General features: G+C 41.6%; 1 long non-coding RNA gene across 2 annotated transcripts in view; it reads left to right on the top strand.

Moving 5' to 3' along the window:
- LOC126191517 (uncharacterized) overlaps positions 1–24,269 on the top strand; it is a 77,358-nt gene that overhangs the window by 49,472 nt on the left and 3,617 nt on the right. The gene's annotated exons all lie outside the window — the stretch shown is intronic.

The raw sequence follows: 24,269 nt of genomic DNA, 5'->3' as shown, positions 1-24,269 counted from the left end.
TTAACAAAACGAAAAAACAGTGACCTATGACTACAATACCAATAAATCACTATTGGAATAGGCCAACTCTTACGAGGAGACGAGTTACTGGCAGAAGTAAAGCTGTGAGGACAGGGTGGGAGTCGTGCTTGGGTAGCTCAGATGGTAGAGCACTTGCCCGCGAAAGACAAAGGTCCCGAGTTTGAGTTTCGGTCCGGCACACAGTTTTAATTTGCCAGGAAGTTTCCTTGTAGGTTCATGAAATGGAATGATCACATAGGCTCAGTCATAAGTAAAGCAGTAGGTAGATTTGCTTTCTTGGTAAATTACTGGGGAAGTGCAATCGATCTACGAAGGATATTGCTTACAGATCACATGTGCCACCCATCCTAGAATATTGCTAAAGTGTGTGGAACCATGCCATATAGGACTAATAGGGCAGTACAAATGGGGATACTGAGAGAACTGAATGGGAAGACTCTTGAAGATAGATGTAAATTATCCTGAGAATGTCTGTCAACAAAATTTCAAGAACCAGCTGTAAATGATTCTAGGAATATTCTACAACCCCCTATGTATCACTCATGGAGGGATCATGAGGATAGGATGAGAATAAATCCTGTACGCACAGAGGCATTCAAACACGCATGCTTCCTGTGCTCCATATGTGAATAGAACATTAAGAAACCCTAAAAACTGGTACAATGGGAACCTTATGGTAGTTTGCAGAGTGTAGATGTAGAATTTGCTTCATCATTGGCAAACTTGAAAGATCATTTTTCTTCTTCCTGAACTTAATTCCATTCTTAAATTTCTTCATGGTTTCTGTCACAGCTTGCTCAATGTATGTATTGAATACCATCAGGGATAGGCTGCTACCATGTCTCAGAACTTCAACCACTGCTTCCCTTTCATGTCCTCCAACACTTACAACTGCAGTCTGCTTTCCGTATGAATTGTAAGTAACCTTTCAACCCCTGTATTTTATCCCTGTTGCCTTTAAAATTTCAAAGAATGTGGTCCAGTCATTGTCAAAAGCTTTCCCAAGGTATACATGAGCTACCAATGTAAGTTTGCCTTTCTTCACTCTGTCTTCTAGGATATGTCATAGGGAAGATCAGTTTGGGTTCTGGAGGCAGTAGTAATCCCGAGTTGGGCTTCTATCAGTTTCTCCATTCTTTTGTAAATAATTTGTCAGTATTTTGCACCCATGACTTACTAAATTGTTGGTTCAGTGGTATTCACACTGGTGAGCATCTGCTATGTTTGGAACTGTAATTATTACAGTCTTCTTGAAGCCTGAACCATGGAATAGTTCTGTCATGGCTGGCTTTCTCCAAGGAACTCAGCAACTCAGAGGGAATCCCTTCTACTCCAGAGGCCTTGTTTTGGCTTAGGTCTGCCTTTACTCTGTTGAATTCTTTGTGCAGTATTACTCTCTCATCCCATCTTCCTCTTCACTTTCTCTAACATTGTCCTCTGTACATTGTCCTCTGTACATTCTTTTTTCAGCTCCCCTTTCTTGCTTAGTACTGGCTTGCCTTCTGAGCTTTTGATATTCATATGTTTTTCTCTTTTCTCCAGAGGCTTCTTTCATTTTCTATAGGAAATGCTTCTACAGCCTTGCATTTGTCCTTTAGCCATTCCAGCTTAGCCATTTTGCACTTACTGTCAGTCTTGTTTTTGAGATTGTATTTCTTTCAGCTACTTGATGTACTGCACTCTTATATTCGCTCCATTTGTCTGTTCAGTAACTCCTGTTATGCAAGGATATATATGTATGGAGTGTTTGATGTGGAATGGATGGCAGCTATCAAAGTGAAGGTACTGTTGTTTGTGGGTTTGATGTGGACAGGTGTGTGGATGAGAGCTTCAACAAGATGAAGGTCAACATCCAGGAAGGTGGCTTGGGTTTTGGAGAAGGACCGGGTGAAATGCAGATTCGAAAAGGAGTTGAGGTTATGGAGGAAATTAAGGAGTGTTTCTTCACCATGAGTCCAGACCACAAAGATGCTCCCTTCCCTACAGCCTAGGTGTTCGTGGCAAACTTATCTGCTTCAGTGACGAATCCCTCAACAATTACACCAGTAACCTGACCACAGAAGCATCTCCCTTGTCACCCAGTAATGTCCTGGCCTCGAATACATCAACAAATTACTCCGCCACGGATATGACTTTCTCAAGTCAAGCCCTGAAATGAGATCATCCCTTGACAATATTCTCCCCACACCATCCAGAGTTGCCTTTCGTTGCCCCCCCTAACCTCCGTAACATCCTTGTCAAATGCTACAATATTCCCAGACCACCTTCTCCACCCCGCTGCAAAACCTGCCCCATGCATCCCCCACCTACTCCAGCCCCGCTACTGATAAAACATACACAATTCAAGGCAGGGCCACATGTGAAACAACACATGTCATTTATCAGCTCACATGCCTGCACTGCACAGCCTTTTACATCGGTATGACGACAGCTAAACTGACTGAGCGCATGAACGGGCACAGACAAACTGTCCGCCTAGGAGATGTCCAATATCCAGTAGCAGAGCGTGCCCTCCAGCATAATTCTAGGTACCTAGGAACCTGCTACACCTTACATGCCATTTGGCTTCTCCCACCCAACACCAGTCCCTCGGAACTGCGGAGATGGGAACTTGCACTCCAACACATCCTTTCATCCCGCCATCCCCCTGGACTGAACCTACATTAACCAACCTCACTCCCATTTACTCTTCAGTCTTTTCCTTTGTCCCTCTCCTCTTTAGCCATTCACGCATCTTTTCATCCTACATAGTTGTGTTTATACTATATACCTCTTTACTTCTGTATGCATCCTCTTTAGTTTGAAGCTGGCACAGTACTTACAGTAGAATATCTTTGGCTTCCCTCTGACAACCATGCCTCCATCCTTGCTACCCTCCCTGTTTACTTTTCCCTGTTGCTTCATAACCTGGGTTGTGAGTAACTGAATCCGCTTTCCCTTCTTCCCGTTTTTTCCCCTCTCCCCTTCCTGATGAAGGGAAAAAGTTACGAAAGTACTGGCCAGCTCCTCTATCTCTCTCTCATATATTTAATTTTCACCTAACAATAACACAACCTCCTTTTTACAGAGAGGTTCCTTGAGAAATATTGATTATCATGTTCAGATTTACTGTTTCACTGAAATAAAATGGCTCAAGATCTGCCTAAAACAACTCAATACAATCATTTGTAACCTTTTGGTAGTTTGTATGGTGCTGATATGCAAGTAATTCATCAAAAGCTAGGGAAAGTTGCTGAACAAGTGTCCTATGTTGCAATATAAGGCCTAACCTCTTCATAGTAGTCGCATATTAGTTCGTACTTGCTTTGAGTTCTATGACCTAGGCAGTTGGGAAAGTCCTCTTTATCTCCTGCGGCTTCATTGGGGTGATTACTCAAATAATCAGGAAGTCTTCATTGTGTTTGCCTTGCACATACTGAACAGCCTGCTGCTGCAATTCACAAAACGCTTCCTGATTTAGCCTCATTGAAGTTGGCATGTAGAACTAGTGATTTGTAATTTATTCTTCATTGGATGCTATCCACTAACATTTTTCCTGGGTGGCATCAAATTTTGTTTGTGGCATCTGCATTACGAATAGCCACTAACTCAAAAATAGATTTGTATTTTTTGCATGAACAAGTTGTGAACTGCAGGCGTATAGATCCACATTTCTCAACAGAGTGACGACTTTGGTTTTTCATAACCTTATCAATCACTTTTCAATCATTTTTCCCGAGGGCATGCAGCTTTACTGTATGATTAAATGATGATGGCGTCCTCTTGGGTAAAATATTCCGGAGGTAAAATAGTCCCCCATTCGGATCTCCGGGCGGGGACTACTCAAGAGGATGTCGTTATCAGGAGAAAGAAAACTGGCGCTCTACGGATCGGAGCGTGGAATGTCAGATCCCTTAATCGGGCAGGTAGGTTAGAAAATTTAAAAAGGGAAATGGATAGGTTAAAGTTAGATATAGTGGGAATTAGTGAAGTTCGGTGGCAGGAGGAACAAGACTTCTGGTCAGGTGACTACAGGGTTATAAACACAAAGTCAAATAGGGGTAATGCAGGAGTAGCTTTAATAATGAATAGGAAAATAGGAATGCGGGTAAGCTACTACAAACAGCATAGTAAACGCATTATTGTGGCCAAGATAGATACGAAGCCCACATCTACTACAGTAGTACAAGTTTATATGCCAACTAGCTCTGCAGATGACGAAGAAATTGAAGAAATGTATGATGAAATAAAAGAAATTATTCAGATAGTGAAGGGAGACGAAAATTTAATAGTCATGGGTGACTGGAATTCGAGTGTAGGAAAAGGGAGAGAAGGAAACGTAGTAGGTGAATATGGATTGGGGCTAAGAAATGAAAGAGGGAGCCGCCTGGTAGAATTTTGCACAGAGCACAACTTAATCATAGCTAACACTTGGTTTAAGAATCATGATAGAAGGTTGTATACATGGAAGAACCCTGGAGATACTAAAAGATATCAGATAGATTATATAATGGTAAGACAGAGATTTAGGAACCAGGTTTTAAATTGTAAGACATTACCAGGGGCAGATGTGGACTCTGACCACAATCTATTGGTTATGACCTGTAGATTAAAACTGAAGAAACTGCAAAAAGGTGGGAATTTAAGGAGATGGGACCTGGATAAACTGAAAGAACCAGAGGTTGTACAGAGTTTCAGGGAGAGCATAAGGGAACAATTGACAGGAATGGGGGAAAGAAATACAGTAGAAGAAGAATGGGTAGCTTTGAGGGATGAAGTAGTGAAGGCAGCAGAGGATCAAGTAGGTAAAAAGACGAGGGCTAGTAGAAATCCTTGGGTAACAGAAGAAATATTGAATTTAATTGATGAAAGGAGAAAATATAAAAATGCAGTAAATGAAGCAGGCAAAAAGGAATACAAATGTCTCAAAAATGAGATTGACAGGAAGTGCAGAATGGCTAAGCAGGGATGCCTAGAGGACAAATGTAAGGATGTAGAGGCTTATCTCGCTAGGGGTAAGATAGATACTGCCTACAGGAAAATTAAAGAGACCTTTGGAGATAAGAGAACCACTTGTATGAACATCAAGAGCTCAGATGGAAACCCTGTTCTAAGCAAAGAAGGGAAAGCAGAAAGGTGGAAGGAGTATATAGAGGGTCTATACAAGGGCGATGCACTTGAGGACAATATTATGGAAATGGAAGAGGATGTAGATGAAGATGAAATGGGAGATACGATACTGCGTGAAGAGTTTGACAGAGCACTGAAAGACCTGAGTCGAAACAAGGCCCCCGGAGTAGACAACATTCCAGTAGAACTACTGACGGCCTTGGGAGAGCCAGTCCTGACGAAACTCTACCATCTGGTGAGCAAAATGTATGAAACAGGCGAAATACCCTCAGACTTCAAGAAGAATATAATCATTCCAATCCCAAAGAAAGCAGGTGTTGACAGATGTGAAAATTACCGAACAATCAGTTTAATAAGCCACAGCTGCAAAATACTAACACGAATTCTTTACAGACGAATGGAAAAACTAGTAGAAGCTGACCTCGGGGAAGATCAGTTTGGATTCCGTAGAAATACTGGAACACCTGAGGCAATAGTGACCTTACGACTTATCTTAGAAGCTAGATTAAGGAAAGGCAAACCTATGTTTCTAGCATTTGTAGACTTAGAGAAAGCTTTTGACAATATTGACTGGAATACTCTCTTTCAAATTCTAAAGGTGGCAGGGGTAAAATACAGGGAGCGAAAGGCTATTTACAATTTGTACAGAAACCAGATGGCAGTTATAAGAGTCGAGGGGCATGAGAGGGAAGCAGCGGTTGGGAAGGGAGTGAGACAGGATTGTAGCCTCTCCCCAATGTTATTCAATCTGTATATTGAGCAAGCAGTAAAGGAAACAAAAGAAAAATTTGGAGTAGGTATTAAAATCCATGGAGAAGAAATAAAAACTTTGAGGTTCGCCGATGACATTGTAATTCTGTCAGAGACAGCAAAGGACTTGGAAGAGCAGTTGAATGGAATGGATGGTGTCTTGAAGGGAGGATATAAGATGAACATCAACAAAAGCAAAACGAGGATAATGGAATGTAGTCGAATTAAGTCGGGTGATGCTGAGGGTATTAGATTAGGAAATGAGACACTTAAAGTAGTAAAGGAGTTTTGCTATTTGGGGAGCAAAATAACTGATGATGGTCGAAGTAGAGAGGATATAAAATGTAGACTGGCAATGGCAAGGAAAGCGTTTCTGAAGAAGAGAAATTTGTTAACATCGAGTATAGATTTAAGTGTCAGGAAGTCATTTCTGAAAGTATTTGTATGGAGTGTGGCCATGTATGGAAGTGAAACATGGACGGTAAATAGTTTGGACAAGAAGAGAATAGAAGCTTTTGAAATGTGGTGCTACAGAAGAATGCTGAAGATCAGATGGGTAGATCACATAACTAATGAGGAAGTATTGAATAGGATTGGGGAGAAGAGAAGTTTGTGGCACAACTTGACCAGAAGAAGGGATCGGTTGGTAGGACATGTTCTGAGGCATCAAGGGATCACCAATTTAGTATTGGAAGGCAGCATGGAGGGTAAAAATCGTAGGGGGAGACCAAGAGATGAATACACTAAGCAGATTCAGAAGGATGTAGGTTGCAGTAGGTACTGGGAGATGAAGAAGCTTGCACAGGATAGAGTAGCATGGAGAGCTGCATCAAACCAGTCTCAGGACTGAAGACAACAACACAACACATCAATCACTACAATTTATTGTTGCTAATCGGTGCCTGTGCTGAAGTTTGCAACATGTTTTCATTGTAGATGTGTTGCTAGCACTGTTCTCAACATTGTTTCTTGTTAAGATCTCCGCCCACACTGCCAGCAAACCTTTCTCGTGGCATATTCACATCATCTCTACCTTCATTTCTCATAGTGTATTCACATGGTCTGCTACGCTATGTCTAGTGCCAAGGAACCTATATCGATAAGTGGCATTGTACTATTTGCACCAAAAAGTTCAAGCAAACATAGAGGAAGGTCTAGTTGTGATGGTTGGACTATATCATTACTTAGGAAAAGTGGTGCAAATAAGCTGCAATATTGAATATGGAAGACAGTGCAGCAGTCCATTTCCTTGTTGGGAAATGCAGCTCCAGTGATACGCATATCCTCCCAAGGTAGAGTTTTAACAAGCTTCTGGAGTTGTGCCTGCATAAAACGTAGTGTGCAGAGCATAATTCTCGGCATCATTCATTTGGAGAATGAAATGTGTTCCTCGATGCTCTCAGGTGGCTCACAGACCTGATTTTTCTCCCAGCTGAAATCAGCCAAGTGCTCAACAAAAAAGTGAGCATCATGCCCACGTAAATTATGGAAGAAAACAGGTTTGTGGCTTGGTAGCTGGTACTTCAAATTGCCATGTATTGTGAGCTGCCATGTAACGTCCCTGTAAGGTGACAGTGGTCTCTACAAGGAGTTTCAGCATGTCTAACAGCAGCCCACAGATATGACAGCTAAATGTGTTACTGTAGAAATCTTAATTTTCTTTTGAAGTGGTCGTGATAACGTTTTGGTTGTAAAGCCTATCAACCTCTGATGAAAGTTTTTTGAGCTCAGTGAGCAGCCAAACCGCAGGATTATCATTGACATAAGATTCCTAGTGGTTGAGACTCAAATCATAGTACAATACAGTTTGGTACGCTGCCGGATATGATATGTTTTTCTCTGTAAAGGCGGTATCTGAGGTCGTCGAGTCACCTTCACAGTGGGTCAGAAGTGAGGAGGCATTCAAAGTCGGCATACTCTACAAATGGGCATTGCTCCTGGTGGCGAGCATTCATAAACTTTGTCCCCCCCACCCCCTCCCCCGCAGTAGGCATAACAATATGTATTGCGTCCTTGGAAGTACAGTCTCCTAGATGCACCGCTAATAACGTGCATGCAGAAAAGGCGTTGAGTCACCTTAAGCAAATATGCTTTATACACTTGTAGTTACTCAGTTGAGAGAACAGAAGTCAGGACATTCTTTGATCCAAACATAATGATAATTATCACATTCAGAGAACAGCAGCATGTTCCATGCATCTTACTCACCGGCAAATTTTGAGAAATGGAGGGGGCTGACAACCATACGCTTGTGAGATCCCCTGCTATATCTGCAGGACAGGACAGATAGTTTAATTTGCGGAAAGGGGCCAAAATGAGTTTCACTCGAACATACCACTTTATTCATGTGACAAACATTACAAGAGTAAAGGTAACATTAAAAACAAAGCAACCCAAACATTAATTTTAGAACTTAATTCCCAGCTAAATGCGCCATTCAATCTCACGCCTCAAGGGCAAAACAACTTTTAATTTAAAATCGGCTAGAAGCCATATATAAACAAGAACAAATAAGAAAAGGCAGCACATCAAATGGCGCTCAGAATTTTCCAAGGTTCAGCCTGGAATTCAAACACTAACGCTCAGTTAGGTGGGACAGGCAGTCGGCCCAACAATTCTCAATCCGACAACTCGACCAACAGTCAGTCAGCGGACCAAACGACAGGATAACTTCTGCTCCACCCAACCAGCACACAACAGGGACTTCCATTGAACAACACAGAAGGTATTGGCACCCACAACGAATAACACATTCGGCTGTCAAACTACACGCCGTGCGAGACAGTCACAACAGGACGAGGAAAATACACTGCCTCAATTTACGTAAACGGCCAGGGCAGGTAACCGGAATGTTAACGGCCATAAGGCAGAAGATTCCACTTGAGCCCTTCAATTCCAAAATAATAAAGTTAAGTTAAACTCCACAGGAGGGTGGCTGGAATTTCACCAACTTGAAAACACACACTGTTGCGCGCAGGAATGTCCCAACAGCCCACAACGAAATTCAAACGACACATTGTGAACAGTTGGGGCTGGCTGGTAGATTAAGTAAAGACTCAACTTTAGTGTCCGGGATTTGTGAGCCACGGACCTCGTAGCAGTGGCAACAGCCCCTCACACTCCAACCACGCGTCAGTGCCACCAGCGGCCCCGGCAAGACACGCGCCACAGAGACTTCCTCACTGCTCCGACCAGCTGCCCACACATGGCACAGCTTGAAACTATAAGGACGAGGCCAAAGATAGTACAAGGGTGCGAATATCGATACAGGGTGCTGCTGCCACTCACGGAGAGAGGATAACAGCATAATCACAATAACTGTGGGAGACTAATCACAGAGAAGCAACCAAGGTTTAATACAAAGCATAACATGAGTCAACCATGGCTCAGCTTGTTCTGTTCATCTGTCTTGCTTTTCTTCACCAGGCCACAAACCTGAACCTATGTTCCAGTATTCTGTGCCTCAAATTTAGGTATGTCCTGGATCTTGAAAGGAACTCGATACCATCAAAGTTACATCACCCACGAATATTAGCACCTACATGGTATGTACTGGAATGCCCAAGATGATCTCCATAATTGTAATTTCTCTCGACCATGCAAAACAGGCCTGATCCTTCCTGTTTTAGACATTAATGCATGCTCTCTTATTAGCTATATCCTTACGGAGCTTGAGGCAGCCAGAGCCTCCCTTTACCAGATCATATACATGTGTTAGGATGTCCAGGTGTAGTATACAGCTGAGTACTTTAGCTGCCCTCTCACTTCCGTCTCGGAAAACCAGGCCAGTATAGCCCTCAATGCGGATTCACAACACCACCTGGCAATTGACGTGCTCCACATTTTCACACCATTTTCTCCCAAAAAATAATGAAGACTTGTCTCTCCAATGCCATAGATACATTAGGTGTGTTGCAACAAGTTCGATGCACAGCACCACACTGCATTTAATGACAGGATACCACGGGTCATGGACTGTTTTGAGGAGCTCTGTTTCCATGAGAGGAAGACACGCCCTGAGAAACCCGATAGTCCTGCTGGACTCTTGATCCTTGTGAATGGGATTTGCTCCTCAAAGGCATCTGCTACACTAATACTAACTGCAATATGGTTTCACTGACCTGATGTCCTTCACTAAAAAGGACAGGAGAGGGTACTATAGTTGGCCACAGGATCATCCGTTACCACTACTACTACAGGGTGAGGAGGTCCATCTTTTTATGATGGAGTTAGTGAGGTGCACAGGGTTATGTACTGAGGCACACATACCTTTCATTGCTGGTGATGATTCTGATGCGGTTGAGGAGGAGGATGAGGTGTCACTAGTGCAGTGCCAGTGGGAACAGGCTGGCTGTGGCAGCAGCTCCGGGCGCTGCTCCTGCAGGCCTGACCCGCTAGCCTGAGGGGTGGTAGCTCATTGTTCAATCAACATACACAGTGCTTGGGGTGGCTGTGGCAGCCATGGTGGCGGCTGCAGCCTTTCACACTAGAAGTAATGGAGTTTTTGCCAATATTGCATGCCTCACTGGATGGCAAGGTGCGCTTAGCTGCCACCGGTACCCACATTACAGTGTGCTGCGGCTGCATAGATGTAGCCACTGTAAAAGAGAGAGAATAGTGAAAAGAAATTATGTACAATGTTCCAGCATTGCTATGTAAGTAGGCTGAGTAGTTACCTTTCGTGCACTGGGTCCATGTCAGAATCTACCTCTACTACAGTCAGGTATCTCTACCATCCCCTCAGCAAAGTCATCCTCTAAATGGGCAAGGTCACACTGCTTTGCAACTCTTCTAGAGCCAGTTCCCTGATCCATTCAGATATCTCGCCCTCGTCAGAATCTACATCCACATCTACATCCACACTCCGCAAGCCACCTGAGGGTGGCGGAGGGTACCTTGAATACCTCTATTGGTTCTCCCTTCTATTCCAATCTCGTATTGTTCGTGGAAAGAAAATTTGTCAGTATGCCTCTGTGTGGGCTCTAATCTCTCTGATTTTATCCTCATGGTCTCTTTGCGAGATACACGTAGGAGGGAGCAGTATACTGCTTGACTTCTCGGTAAAGGTATGTTCTCAAAACTTCAACAAAAGCCCTTACCGAGCTACTGAGCATCTCTCTTGCAGAGTCTTCCACTGGACTTTATCATCTCCATAATGCTTTCGCGATTACTAAATGATCCCGTAACGAAATTACTAAATGATCCCGTAACGAAGCGCGCTGCTCTCCATTGGATCTCCTCTATCTCTTCTATCAACCCTATCTGGTACAGATCCCACACTGCTGAGCAGTATTCGAGCAGTGGGCGAACAAGTGTACTGTAACCTACTTCCTTTGTTTTCGGATTGCATTTCCTTAGGATTCTTCCAATGAATCTGTCTGGCATCTGCTTTACCGACGATAAATTTTACATGATCATTCCATTTTAAATCACACCTAATGCCTACTCCCTGATAATTTATGGAATTAACTGCTTCCTGTTGCTGACTGCTATATTGTAGCTAAATGATAAAGGATCTTTCTTTCTATGTATGCGCAGCACATTACACTTGTCTACATTTAGATTCAATTGCCATTCCCTGCACGATGCGTCAATTCGTTGCAGATCCTCCTGCATTTCAGTACAATTTTCCATTGTTACAACCTCTCGATATACTACAGCATCATCCGCAAAAAGCCTCAATGAACTTCCGATGTTATCCACAAGGCCGTTTATGTATATTGTGAACAGCTACGGTCCTGCAACACTCCCCTGTGGCACACCTGAAATCACTCTTACTTCGGAAGACTTCTCTCCATTGAGAATGACATCCTGCGTTGTGTTATCTAGGAACTCTTCAATCCAATTACACAGTTGGTCTGATAGTCCATATGTTCTCACTTTGTTCATTAAATGACTGTGGGGAATTGTATCGAATGCCTTGCGGAAGTCAAGAAACGCGGCATCTACCTGGGAACCCGTGTCTATGGCCCTCTGAGACTCGTGGACGAATAGCACGAGCTGGATTTCACACGATCGTCTTTTTCGAAACCCATTCTGATTGCTACAGAGTAGATTTATAGTATACAGAAAAGTCATTATAGTCAAACATAATATGTGTTCCAAAATTCTACAACCGATAGACGTTAGAGATATAGATCTATAGCTCTGCACATCTGTTTGACATCCCTTCTTGAAAATGGGGATGACCTGTGCCCTTTTCCAATCCTTTGGAACACTACGCTCTTCTAGAAACCTATGGTACACCACTGCAAGATGGGATGCAAGTTCCTTCGTGTACTCTGTGTAAAATCGAACTGGTATCCCATCAGGTCCAGCGGCCTTTCCTCTTTTGAGGGATTTTAATTGTTTTTCTATCCCCCTGTCATCTCTTTCGAGATCTACCATTTTGTCATGTGTGCGATAGCCTAGAGAAGCAATTACAGTGCAGTCTTCCTCTGTGAAACAGCTTTGGAAAAAGACATTTAGTATTTCGGCCTGTAGTCTGTCATCCTCTGTTTCAGTACCATTTTGGTCACACAGTGTCTGGACATTTCGTTCTGATCCACCTACCACTTTGACATAAGACCAAAATTTCTTAGGATTTTCTGCCAAGTCAGTACATAGAACTTTACTTTCGAATTTGTTGAACGCCTCCCGTACAGCTCACCTCACACTACATTTCACTCTGTGTGATTTTTGTTTGTCTGCAAGGCTTTGGCTATGTTTATGTTTGCTGTGAAGTTCCCTTTGCTCCCGTAGCAATTTTCTAATTCGGTTGTTGTACCACAGTGGCTCTTTTCCATCTCTTACGATCTTGCTTGGCACATACTCATCTAATGCATATTGCACGATGGTTTTGAACTTTGTCCACTGATCCTCAGCTCTACCTGTACTTGAGATAAAACTTTTGTGTTGAGCCGTCAAGTACTCTGAAATCTGCTTTTTGTCACTTTTGCTAAACAGAAAAGTCTTCCTACCTTTTTAATATTTCTATTTACGGCTGAAATCACCAATGCTGTAACTGATTAATGATCACTGATTTCCTGTTCTGCATTAACTGTTTCAAATAGTTCGGGTCTGTCTGTCACCATAAGGTCTAATGTTATTGCCACGAGTTGGTTCTCTGTTTAACTGCTCAAGGTAGTTTTCAGATAATGCACTTAAGAAATTTTCACTGGATTCTTTGTCCCTGACACCCGTTATAAATGTTTGAGTCTCCCAGTCTATATCTGGTACATTAAAATCTCCGCCCAAAACTATAACATGGTTGGGAAATCTGCTCCAAATATTTTCCAAATTTTCTTTCATATGTTCTGCCACAACAGCTGCTGAGCGAGGGGACCTATAGAGACATCCAATTACCATGTTTGAGCCTGCTTTAACCGTGACCTTCACCAAAATTATTTCACATTTCGGATCTCCGTCAATTTCCTTCGATACTATTGCCCTTTTTATTCATTTATCTTATGATGATTCCTGGTCCTGAGGATGAAAGGCATGGTCGACAGGTAATATGATTTACCCATATCTCTGTTGTTCTAAACACGCCTCCTCCTTGACTGCCCATCCTGTCTCTGTGTTACACATTCCAATCTGAGTTCAGAATTACACTACTGTTCACATCTGGTTTCAGCCAACTTTCCGTCCCTAGTACTATGTGAGCCTTGTGACCGTTTATTAATGAGAGCAGTTCTGGGGTCTTTCTATAGACGCTCATGCAGTTTACTATTACCACATTAATATTGTCATTCCCTGTTGCATTTTGCCTACTGCTTCCTTGTCGTGTCTCAGGAGGCGTCTTGACGGGCCTAGGGAGGGAATTCTCTAACCTAAAAACCCCACATGTGCACTCCACACGTACTCCGCTACCCTTGTAGCTGCTTCCTGCATGTAGTGCATGCCTGACTTATTCAGGGGGACCCTACATTTCGAGACATTTGTACCCCAGATCTCCGCAGAATCGTGTGAGCCTCTGGTTTAAGCCTTCCACTCGTCTCCAAACCAGAGGACCGCGATCGGTTGTGGGAATGACACTACAAATAGTTAGCTCGATATGGTGCCTCTGATTCATCATATCACCACCACCAAAGATATATACCCCCTCTGCGGATATGGGGGGGGGGGGTTAGAATAGGCCCGAGGAATTCCTGCCTGTTGCAAGAGGTGACTAGAAAGACTCTCACGTTTCGGCCTTAATGTGGTGGTCCCCTGTAGGGTTTGACTTTTCACTTTCAAAATTCTACTGAAGTACGAGCCATATGGGGAAGGACGCCTTACATGGTGCACGAGTTAGATTCGATCTCCTGAATCTCTTGTCGTAGCTTTGCATCTCCACCTGCAATTCAGCTGTTTGGGCGAGGACACTTTCTGGGGTATGTCATCGTCTTAAGTTGCCTCCTGTCCTCTTTTGCCCCTATGACAATAATGGATTTCTCTGCGCCCAGTATCCAGCACGGTAGCCAGTCCATTGTGGTGGGGCCGTCATGGACCCATTTGGTGGTAGCCCCCTGACAACACGGGGATCGCACTGCTGATGCCTGAGCTGTAAACTCCCCACCTATGCAAAGGAATAGATGCCTGTCTTCCTGGGGTATCAGGACTCCCGGCAACGGCCATCATGCCAGTTGGCCTTTCTTGTGACTGGGTGGTGCCCTGGGGGAAAGCCCTAATCGGAGTGGGTGGCATCAGAGTGGATGACACACAATGAAGCAGATTAAGTCATCTCTTGCTGGTGACCATACGGCACCAGCAGTCTGGAAGGAGGGCAAGATCGAATACAATGCCGACAAGAATGACCCTAATTGTTTCTTTCCCTCGCTACACCATGGGAGGAACTTAGGGCTACAGAACGGAGAGAGCCACATTCACCTCAGTTTTTAGTGTTTGCAGAACTGATGGGGAGTCCTTTCTACCTATGAAGCCTCAATTTTTCATTGAACACCTTGAGGATAAGTTTGGAGAAGTGACAGTGCTGTCCAAGATGCGAAACGGTGCAGTCTTGATTCAGACAGCATCCCCAGCCCAATCCTGAGCGTTTCTTGCCTGCGACAAGCAGGTGATATTACTGTTTCCGTCACTCCCCATAAAAGCCTCAACATGGTCCAAGGGATCATATTCCATCGCGATCTCCTCTTGCAGTCTGATGACGAACTCCACGCCAATTTAGAACAGCGGGGTGTTCACATTATCCGGCGCATTTACAGGGGACCGAAAGAAAACAGGGTTGCTACCAGTGCCATCATCTTGGCCTTTGAGCGTGATTTATTGCCTGAAAAGGTCAAGGTGGTAGATTATTGCTGTGACATTGAGCCATACATCCCTCCCCTTATGGGGGGCTTTAAGTGCTGGAAGTTTGAGCATGTCTTGCCGCTACACTTCGTAAATTTGGAAGATAACACCCCATTAGGTTGATGTCAACACATGCTGCAGCTATGTCACCATCGCCATCCCAAGTGCCAGTTGTTCCTCACTCTGTGCCATGAACAGTGGGACCTCTGGGCCACCAGAATACATCCGCCACCTTGATGGTAGGAGGGCAAATTCTCATCTGTTGCTCCCAAAGCACCTACTTCAGGAGCAAGCCCCCCACCTTCCCAAGCACAGGGGACATTGGTCCCCTCCCCCTGCCGGAGAAGCAACAGCCTCCTCATGCGGAAGGGGTCCTTTGGGGCCCTCTCTCCCAAGGTCTCCACTAATGCCATGGCAGACACTTGCCAGTGGCCGAAGAAGCCAAAGGCTGCTGGACGAAGAGCTTCACAGTCTTCCTCCATGCCTGAAGCTGCTTCAGAAAAATCTTCCTAGCAAGCCCCTAAAGAGAAGCAAGAGAGCAAGCAAACTAAGTAGTAGTGTGCTAAGAAACAGGACCCTCTGGTGGCCCCAACACCACCACTCCCTATCAGTTCCATATCTGAGGATGCGTTGGAGATCTTAGTGTTCCCTGCGGACCTGGATCTCACTGATGCCTCATCCATCTTAGAAACGGCTACAAATACTCAATCGGTGGCAGCAGGTGACCCTGAGGCATAACCTACCTCCCACGCTTCATGCCTTCCCAGCCTCACAATAATGTCGTCCTCCAGTGGAATTGCGGCATTTTTTTTTCCGCCACCTGGCTGAGCTACAGCCCCGTTCAGTGGCCCACATTCTGGTCCACGGTCCCACTTTGACTGCCCTACGACGAAATCTTCGGTTATCGGACTCTGTGGGGCGGCGGTTAACTCGTGAAAATTAAATTTTGCTGTATAAATGTTTGAATGTTAAATCAGTTTCAGGCTTTTAGAATGTTGTTAATGCTGTCTTTCGCCGTTCTCAACACTGGCTCTCTATTTACTTTTTTAGCTCCCAGAAAGTGATTTAACAAAACGTGAAGCCTGTAATTAGAGTTCCTAGTGCCCACTTCATCTGAGAACACCATTATAGCTGCAGCTTATAGCTCTGAGGAATTAGGAGATTGTCCGGGATTTCTAATCAAAAACGATTTTTCCAAAATAGTTGAGTATATTCTGAAATTCACTGATAAAAACACAAGTATCCCTACAACCTAACTAACAGAGCAGTTCAGAGTCTAATGCGCTGATGCAACTATAAATGTCCGAATTAAATGTTAAAAAGAATGCTCGCCAAGATTTGATGAGAATATTTCATCAAACGCCACGCTAAATAATTGGTAGAATGTCTGTCCCGCGACGGCACGTGAAAATACGACAATACGCAAACTGAGGCTAGATAATGAAAATCATCCCAGAATTAACCCTTCACTTGAAATGCTTTCACGGTTCCGCGTATCTCTAGTAACTTAATACGGCACCCGAGGCTGTTTGTAGCAGTGATGCCGATGCAACACGACTCCCGACACAGATGGCGTGTTGTTCAGCGTCTGAAGAGAACTGGGGCCTTTCTTCCTCGCGCAGCGTTCTTATATATATAGCCGCGGTGCGGACAGCTAAGGGAACGCCTGATCAAATCGGCTCTCCCGACTAGCCGCTGGGCTAGTAACGCACCACTTCAAGTTACATAATTTATAGCTTCTTTTGCTGATGGCCGATGAAGCTCTTAATTTAAACGTGCATTCAGCACGCAGGTAAGTATTGATAATAAAATTTTGACGTGGCTAAGTTACATATTTTGGGCGAGAGAATTAATTAAATTACACTTGAACGCAGCAGATGAGCTCTGAACTGGCCCTTTTGAAATCCGCTATCGCTATAATTTTATAGGTATTCAAAAGAAACTTTTCACATCTTCATAGTCATAGCGGACCTCCAACCTATTTAAATGTAAACATCCTAGCCTTATTTATTAGCCTACTTAATCTATCTTGCTTCCTTCAGTTTTGAGACGAAAACCAGAAAATCATGAATTTCCACTAAAGTCTTAATTTGTGAAATCCAAAGTACTGTTTTTATTAAATCATTATGAAAGATGAATCTAAATATAAATTTTGAAGTCTCTAGCTCTTCTCTGTTGTGCCAATGATTTTTTCAGAAAAACGTCCAAATTTCGAAAATGGCTGAAGTTATCGAACTGATATTTAACACACATTAATTTAGTATTATTCCTGACATGCTAGAAAAGTTTTAGGTCATTTGCTTGATTTTTAAGGTATTGTGCAACATTTATGACGTCAGAGCTAGTTACAGCAGACTGGCTGGCACACAATGGAAACTGATGTGAATTTACTACAGCGTGAGTAGGCTGCTTCCCTACAACTCGTTGCTGATAATTTTATCTGAGGACACCTCATCGGCTGATTCAGTTTTATATTTTACTAGCTGACCCGACAGACTTCGTCCTGTCAAAAAGATTTGTAATATGGCAGTTTTTTTGCCTACGTATTTAAAAAAATTCTCCTGAACAGAACCGTCACCCTGGTGATAGGGCGTTATGAATAAAAAATAATTAAATAAAACATAAATAAGGATTTAAAAGTAAGTAATCGCTTTATTGTTAATCATGTGAATCATAATTATTATTATTATCATTGTAGTGCTTTGTGGTATACGATGTTTTTTGTTTGATTACCTGGCGCATAGATAAACAAATCTGATGGTTTTCCAACACGGGAACAGGCAACATACAATTGACCATGTGAGAAACATGGGTTTTCTAGATTAATACCACAAACACTTAATGATTGCCCCTGGGACTTGTTTATAGTCATAGCAAAAGCAAGCCGCACTGGAAACTGTAGTCGTTTAAACTCAAATGGCACATCAGTCGGAATCATTGGGATGCGCGGTATGAGAACATCTTCTCCTTTATACTTTCCTTTGAGTATAGTTGCTTCTATCACATTGTTTAGTAATTTTTTTATCGCTAACCGTGTACCGTTGCAAAGACGCGGTTGGTTGATATTTCGCAACATTATAACCACCGATCCAACCTTTAATTGAAGATTGTGAGGTGGCAATCCTGGCAAATCCAGCGAGTTTAAAAATTCCGGTGGATAGTTGACTACATCATCTTGATTAGTAGCCGAATCAACTGATTTATATATCCTCAATTCGCCTGTAATTTGTTCTTGAATTTTGAAATTTAATTCATTTACATCTATGTTTTTTGCAGCCAGTATAGCTCGTTCGCTCAACCAATCATGGTTTCTGTAATTTTGAGAAACATCTGGAAACACCTTCTGAATAAGTTCATCTTTTGATCGAGTTAACTGACAAAAACTTTGAGGAAAGTTAATGCAGCCAGTCAACATGTCTATAGGAAATTTGCCATTACCAATGTCAATGAGTTGTTTAGAGAATATGTTTCCAGATTGGTCATTTTGCAACTCGACACGCATATTCTTGCTTAAATGAAGTACTTTGACATGTTTCCACAAATTGGAGGACTTTAGACATGCATTGAGTTCATCAGCTGGCGTTGATCGTGGAATCACTGGCAATGTTTGACGAAAATCTCCTGCTAATAAAATCATTGCACCACCAAATCGGTTATTATTGCTCCCTAGATCTTTTAAGGTTCTGTCTAAAGCCTCCAAAGATTTTTTATGTGTCATCGTGCATTCATCCCAAACAATCAATTTACATTGCTGCAAAACCTTTGCCATTGCAGAGTTCTTCGAAACGTTGCAGGTTGGAGTTTCATTGCTTTGCATATTTAATGGCAATTTTAGTGCTGAATGGGCTGTTCGACCACCTTCAAGCAAAGTTGCTGCGATTCCCGACGAAGCGAGTGCAAGTGCAATTTTATTTTGTGAGCGAATTGTTGCTAATATTAATGAAATCAAAAAAGTTTTTCCTGTACCACCAGGTGCATCTAAGAAGTAAATCCCTCCAGTTTCATCATTTGTTACTTTCATAAGAGTTTCAAATACATACTTCTGTTGTTCATTTAACAGTGGAAGATTTGTTTGAATTAATTCTTTCAAAGCGTTGAGATCATACAGTTTTTCTCGATGCAACTCTTGGTTAAAAGCGTCATGCATTGGACGATTGGGCGCGGTCAGGCCTAATTGAATTAATAGTTTGTTTGACATTATCAAGCACATGTCCTCAATTGAAATCAATGCTTCATTGTAAATTTCTTCACTGATTTGTATATTTGGATTTCCCGTTCTATTCCGTATTTGATACAAAATATCATCACACATATAATCTTTGTACTTGATCCACAAATCAATTGGGTTTGATGGGAAGCATGTAGATATGATTATAGAAAACAATGTTCGTATTTGATGAGCGTGTGATGATATTACAGCATCATTGAGAGTTTGCTCCCAATGAGCGTCATTTTCAAGCAATTGCAAACGTTGACAGGCTTCTCTGTAGGATCCACACAATTCACCATGAACAGTTCGTAACTGTTGGAATGATGTTGGGCCACGTACATTGACTAATAGCAGTCGTAAATAAAAACATTCATCATTGCTTGGATGTACTGAATAAATCCGGCCAATCGCATCGGTGGAATATACATCTGTATATCCTGGAACTGGTTTTCCTTGTTTCCGTCGTATAAATCTCCTTGAGGATTGATTCCAGGTATAATATTTTGGCATTTCAGAATATAGCAATGTTTGTGCGAAATGATCGTTTTGGCATGTCTCAAAAAAACTGGTTAATGTAGTAGATGGTGGCTGAGCAGCTCTTTGTACTGCGTTCTGTGCTGTAAAATACACTCTTTGTCCATTTTCTAAATGCACAGCTAAGTGAACAACAGAAGGGTGTCTCTCATGAATAGGAAAAGAAAATATTCGCCAAACTGCTTCATTACTACTGACATAGCGGCCCATTTGGTATTGGGTAACTTCATCATTGGAATTCTCTGCACCAATTCCAATCACAGCCATATCACTCCCTTTGGTTACATATTTGCAAATGTATTTAATAGATTTCACTGAATGGCAAGATTCAACGTTGATGTGTGCTTTGAATGTCTTTGATAAAATGGGTGAATATCGAACAATCCAACGATTATCTATTTCAATATCTTGTTGATTTAATTTGACAATTGTTGATTTTCCATTGTCTGCTGTCGATCTGCGACGATACAATGGATAACCGTCATTACCAGTAATTGTTTCCGATATTAATGTCCGTGGATATCGTTTTGAACATTTACCATCCATCATACACGGTGAATTTTGATTAAGAGTTCCACAGGGACCATGTATCATGTTTTTGATAACTACCTCATGCAATCCAGGATCTACTTGTACATTAGGGATTTCAGCTGATATCACTGCATCAACTTCATTTGGCCTTATCTTTTCAACCAACCAAATCAAAATGTGTGCATGTGGCAATCCTCGTTTCTGCCACTCCACAGAATACATCCAGCAGCGTGTCTCACCAAACACATTATGTTTTACGATGAAATCCATTAAAGATTTCAACTTTTGTCTAAAGACTCTGGCTGTAATATCATGACGATCAATGGGTGATTGCCCAGGGAATAACTCCTGCTTGATTTCTATCCATTGCGGATTGCATGTAAATGTGATGAACGAATCTGCTGTACCATAATGACGAACATACGACATGGCATCTTGAGCATATTCGTGCATATGCCGAGGGCTTCCGATGTATGTTGCTGGAAGAATAGTCATCCGACCGACATTCTGTGCATTTCCATCAGTATTAATCGCATCTCGAAGGTGAATATACTCTTCAGATCGGAGTTTGGTTTGATTCAACCTGATGAATGTTAATCTCTCCGTTTCAATTTTTACATACATGTCAACAACATATTTGTGATATAATCGCCGACATTTCAATATGTGATTTTCCTCATTTTCCCGAATCATTAGGCGGTATGAATAATAGTTCATTGAACTGACTTTTTTGTTGGTTTCAGAACCTGTAAATAGATTTTCTTTTAATAACATTCAAATATAAAATTAAAATACATAATATAATGACTGAGATTATCGCCATAGCTAAATTAATATTTTAGTTACCTGTAATGGGATTTATCATTTTTATTGAGAAATCGTAGCCATCTTCACCTTGCCAAAATATAATGGGATATTGCAGTGCATCATATGAGCGGTGTGTTTCCTTTATACGTTGTAATTGATCATTCCGACGATGTAAAACAATATCACGGGATTCCAAGTTTTCTCCAACTACAACGATAGCAACTTCATCAATAGTTGGTGCATTAAAACGTCTTGTATGTTGACCTGCAGGTGTTTTATCAGCTCTGATTACAATTTTGTTATTATCGGATGGCATCAGATCCAGAGCAGTTTTAAACAATATAATCAATTGATTGTGTTGATGAAATAAAGTTTGTAATTGTTCTACAATAGACCTCTTTACTAAATTGTTATGTGCACAACGCAGATCAATTTCTTGTGGCGAATTGCCCATAAAATAAATTTGCAGGAATTTGTTGTCGCTATCTGACACTGGTAACAGTGAACCTGCTCTGTGATGTATTTGCCCTTGTATCTGTAAATAAAATAAAATATTATGGTGTGGTATAAATTAATGGATTGTCAGTGATCAAACTTAAATAATATTTGATCTTAAAAAGTATATATTTAGTTTGAACTAATATCTATCAAATATAAAATATAATAAAAGTGTCACTGAAACTGAATCACCATATAATATGATGACTAAGTGATATATAAGTGATTAAGAAATTGAAGATTAGTGACACATCTTAACTTTTGTGACAGAAAATTTTGTTCGCTAAAATAATTATGAGTAACTGCTATAATACATACCTTGAAAGTTGGCATAAAATTTTCCCGAACTACATTTGTTGCCTCAAATGAAGTCATTTGAAAGCAATTGTTATATTGTTGGATATGTGTCAAAAAGTGTATAGAATCTGTTCCTATTCCTGAAACCAATGAGTACAATGGTTCTGGTGGTGGGTCCAATGGTATCAATTTCACTTTACCATTTGCGCAACACAATCCATTGGCTTCGTTTTTGTATTTTAATGCCTTACAGTGTGAGCAAACCGAGTTCATAGAACCAATAACAACACATTGGTAGTTACTGTAGTCAATTGACACATCGTAACTGAAAGCAGCTCGATTCAAACTTGCGCGATTATTAGTTGAATGTCGCGCTCGCGCTTCACGCGTTTGTGATATCCGAATTCTTTCACGTTCATTTCCGTCGTCACGTTGTTGTGCCGTACGATTAGATCGGTAATTAGCTTGGTTTGTAGCATTTCTGGTTCTTCTACCTAAATTGCTTCGTCTTATAGGAGGCATATCAAATATAAATTAGTTTTTCACTAATCACGAACTAAACAAACACTAAGTAAACACTCTGCACAAAACACGAATTTGTTTCGTGTATCAGTTGACAAAAGCAAACTCAGTAGATTAGGTCACAGACAACTTTTTTTTTTTTTAAATTTTATATGACTTGAAGTCAAATCCTTTTAAGCCGTACGAATTGTAATTTGGATATTATAAAAATAATAAAACACTGTTGGTAACGCGATTTTTGTTTGACTGATGTAATGACGTGGAAACTGATGCATTTTATCTCGCGTGCCGAAACTAATACAAAAGAAACGCGAGTTTCGGAACGCGACATTAAACTTCTCCAACTATGTATTCTGTGCTCCAACGCACACACGCACATTGTTTTGATAGATATGATCTTTGACGTTAGGAACACACCTACATTGCTTAGGCAACAGTGAGTGCTTGTAATTTAATATGAACTTTATACCATAGCAATAAAGCTCAAATTGACTACGTTTTAGTTACAAATCATTTGTATAGGAAAAAGAAAAGGGCTATTTTTAGGGTTTTTCCAGCAATAATTCTAATTTTTCTCGCCGTAAAAACCATCCTTGAACTTCAACGAACATTTTAAAAAAAGATTTGGCCAAATTGGTCGAGGCGTTGTTGAGTTATGCGCTTACCAACACATTTTGCGATTCATTTTTATATTATAGATTGGTGAGAGTGGGTTTTATCATTTGATCTAAGTTTTAGTGCATGTCCTTTGTCACTCGATGTCATCCATCCTAGTGCTTGTAGGGTGGTCGTTTTAATGGGTTGTAGAGTGGCTGGCTTCTCCTTTCTATTCTCATGGTCAACCAGCCATGGTAATCTGTTTTGTCGTCTTAATCCCTTCTACCAGTTTCTTGCGTTTCTGTGATTTTCTTCTCCCCTTTTGTCCATTTAAGTATTTGTTGCCCTTACATCGTTGTTGTGGTGTTGGAGACTGCTGCTGCAGTTGGTGAATACTTTCCAGCTGCCTTTCTAGGTCAAAAGCCTCTAGAATTTTTGTCATAATAATACAAAATACAATACAAATAGCTACTACCACATAGGTATTTTTTCATCTACGCTTAGGTGACTGTTGGCGCTGTATATTCACCACTGGAGGCTGTTCCTCAGCGTGTGGCAGGTGTATTTTTTCAGCCTCCAGCTGAAGCTACGTTTTCACAAAGTGAGCTAGAACAAGAACAAGCATGAAATAAGAAATAAACCAATGACACAAAAACAAATTACACTACTACTACTACTACTACGACTACTACCATAAAAATTTTTAATACTCACATGGTAGTTACAGTCGTGGGCTGGACCTCAACAGGGAGTGTTTGCTATGTCCAGCCTTGCATTGCTTAAACAGATTTTAATAAGGCCTGAAGCAGTTCTTGTCAACGACAAGGAGTATATGTGCGTCATATAGAAGGGTGAGGTAATTCTAGTATGACAGGATGTGCTTAGTGCAACTGCTCTGCAGTTGCCAGTGGCCAGTGCTTCAAGCCCAGCACATGGCTGCTTCCAGCCAGTGCGATTCTGGTGCACAGAGTGTTTAGTGTGATCTGTGACAGTGTAATTACGTGGTTTGTGTCGCTATCAGAATAAAAAAAAAAGTACCATAATAGCTTAACATTGTCTAAATTGTTTTAACACAATCGTCACTTCCGAGATGTTAAGATTTCAGAAGTAAATGTACAATATT

Source organism: Schistocerca cancellata, chromosome 6, assembly GCF_023864275.1.
Source record: "Schistocerca cancellata isolate TAMUIC-IGC-003103 chromosome 6, iqSchCanc2.1, whole genome shotgun sequence".
In the NCBI taxonomy this organism is placed as follows: Eukaryota; Metazoa; Arthropoda; class Insecta; order Orthoptera; family Acrididae; genus Schistocerca; species Schistocerca cancellata.
This window is presented reverse-complemented; position numbering and strand designations above follow the sequence as displayed.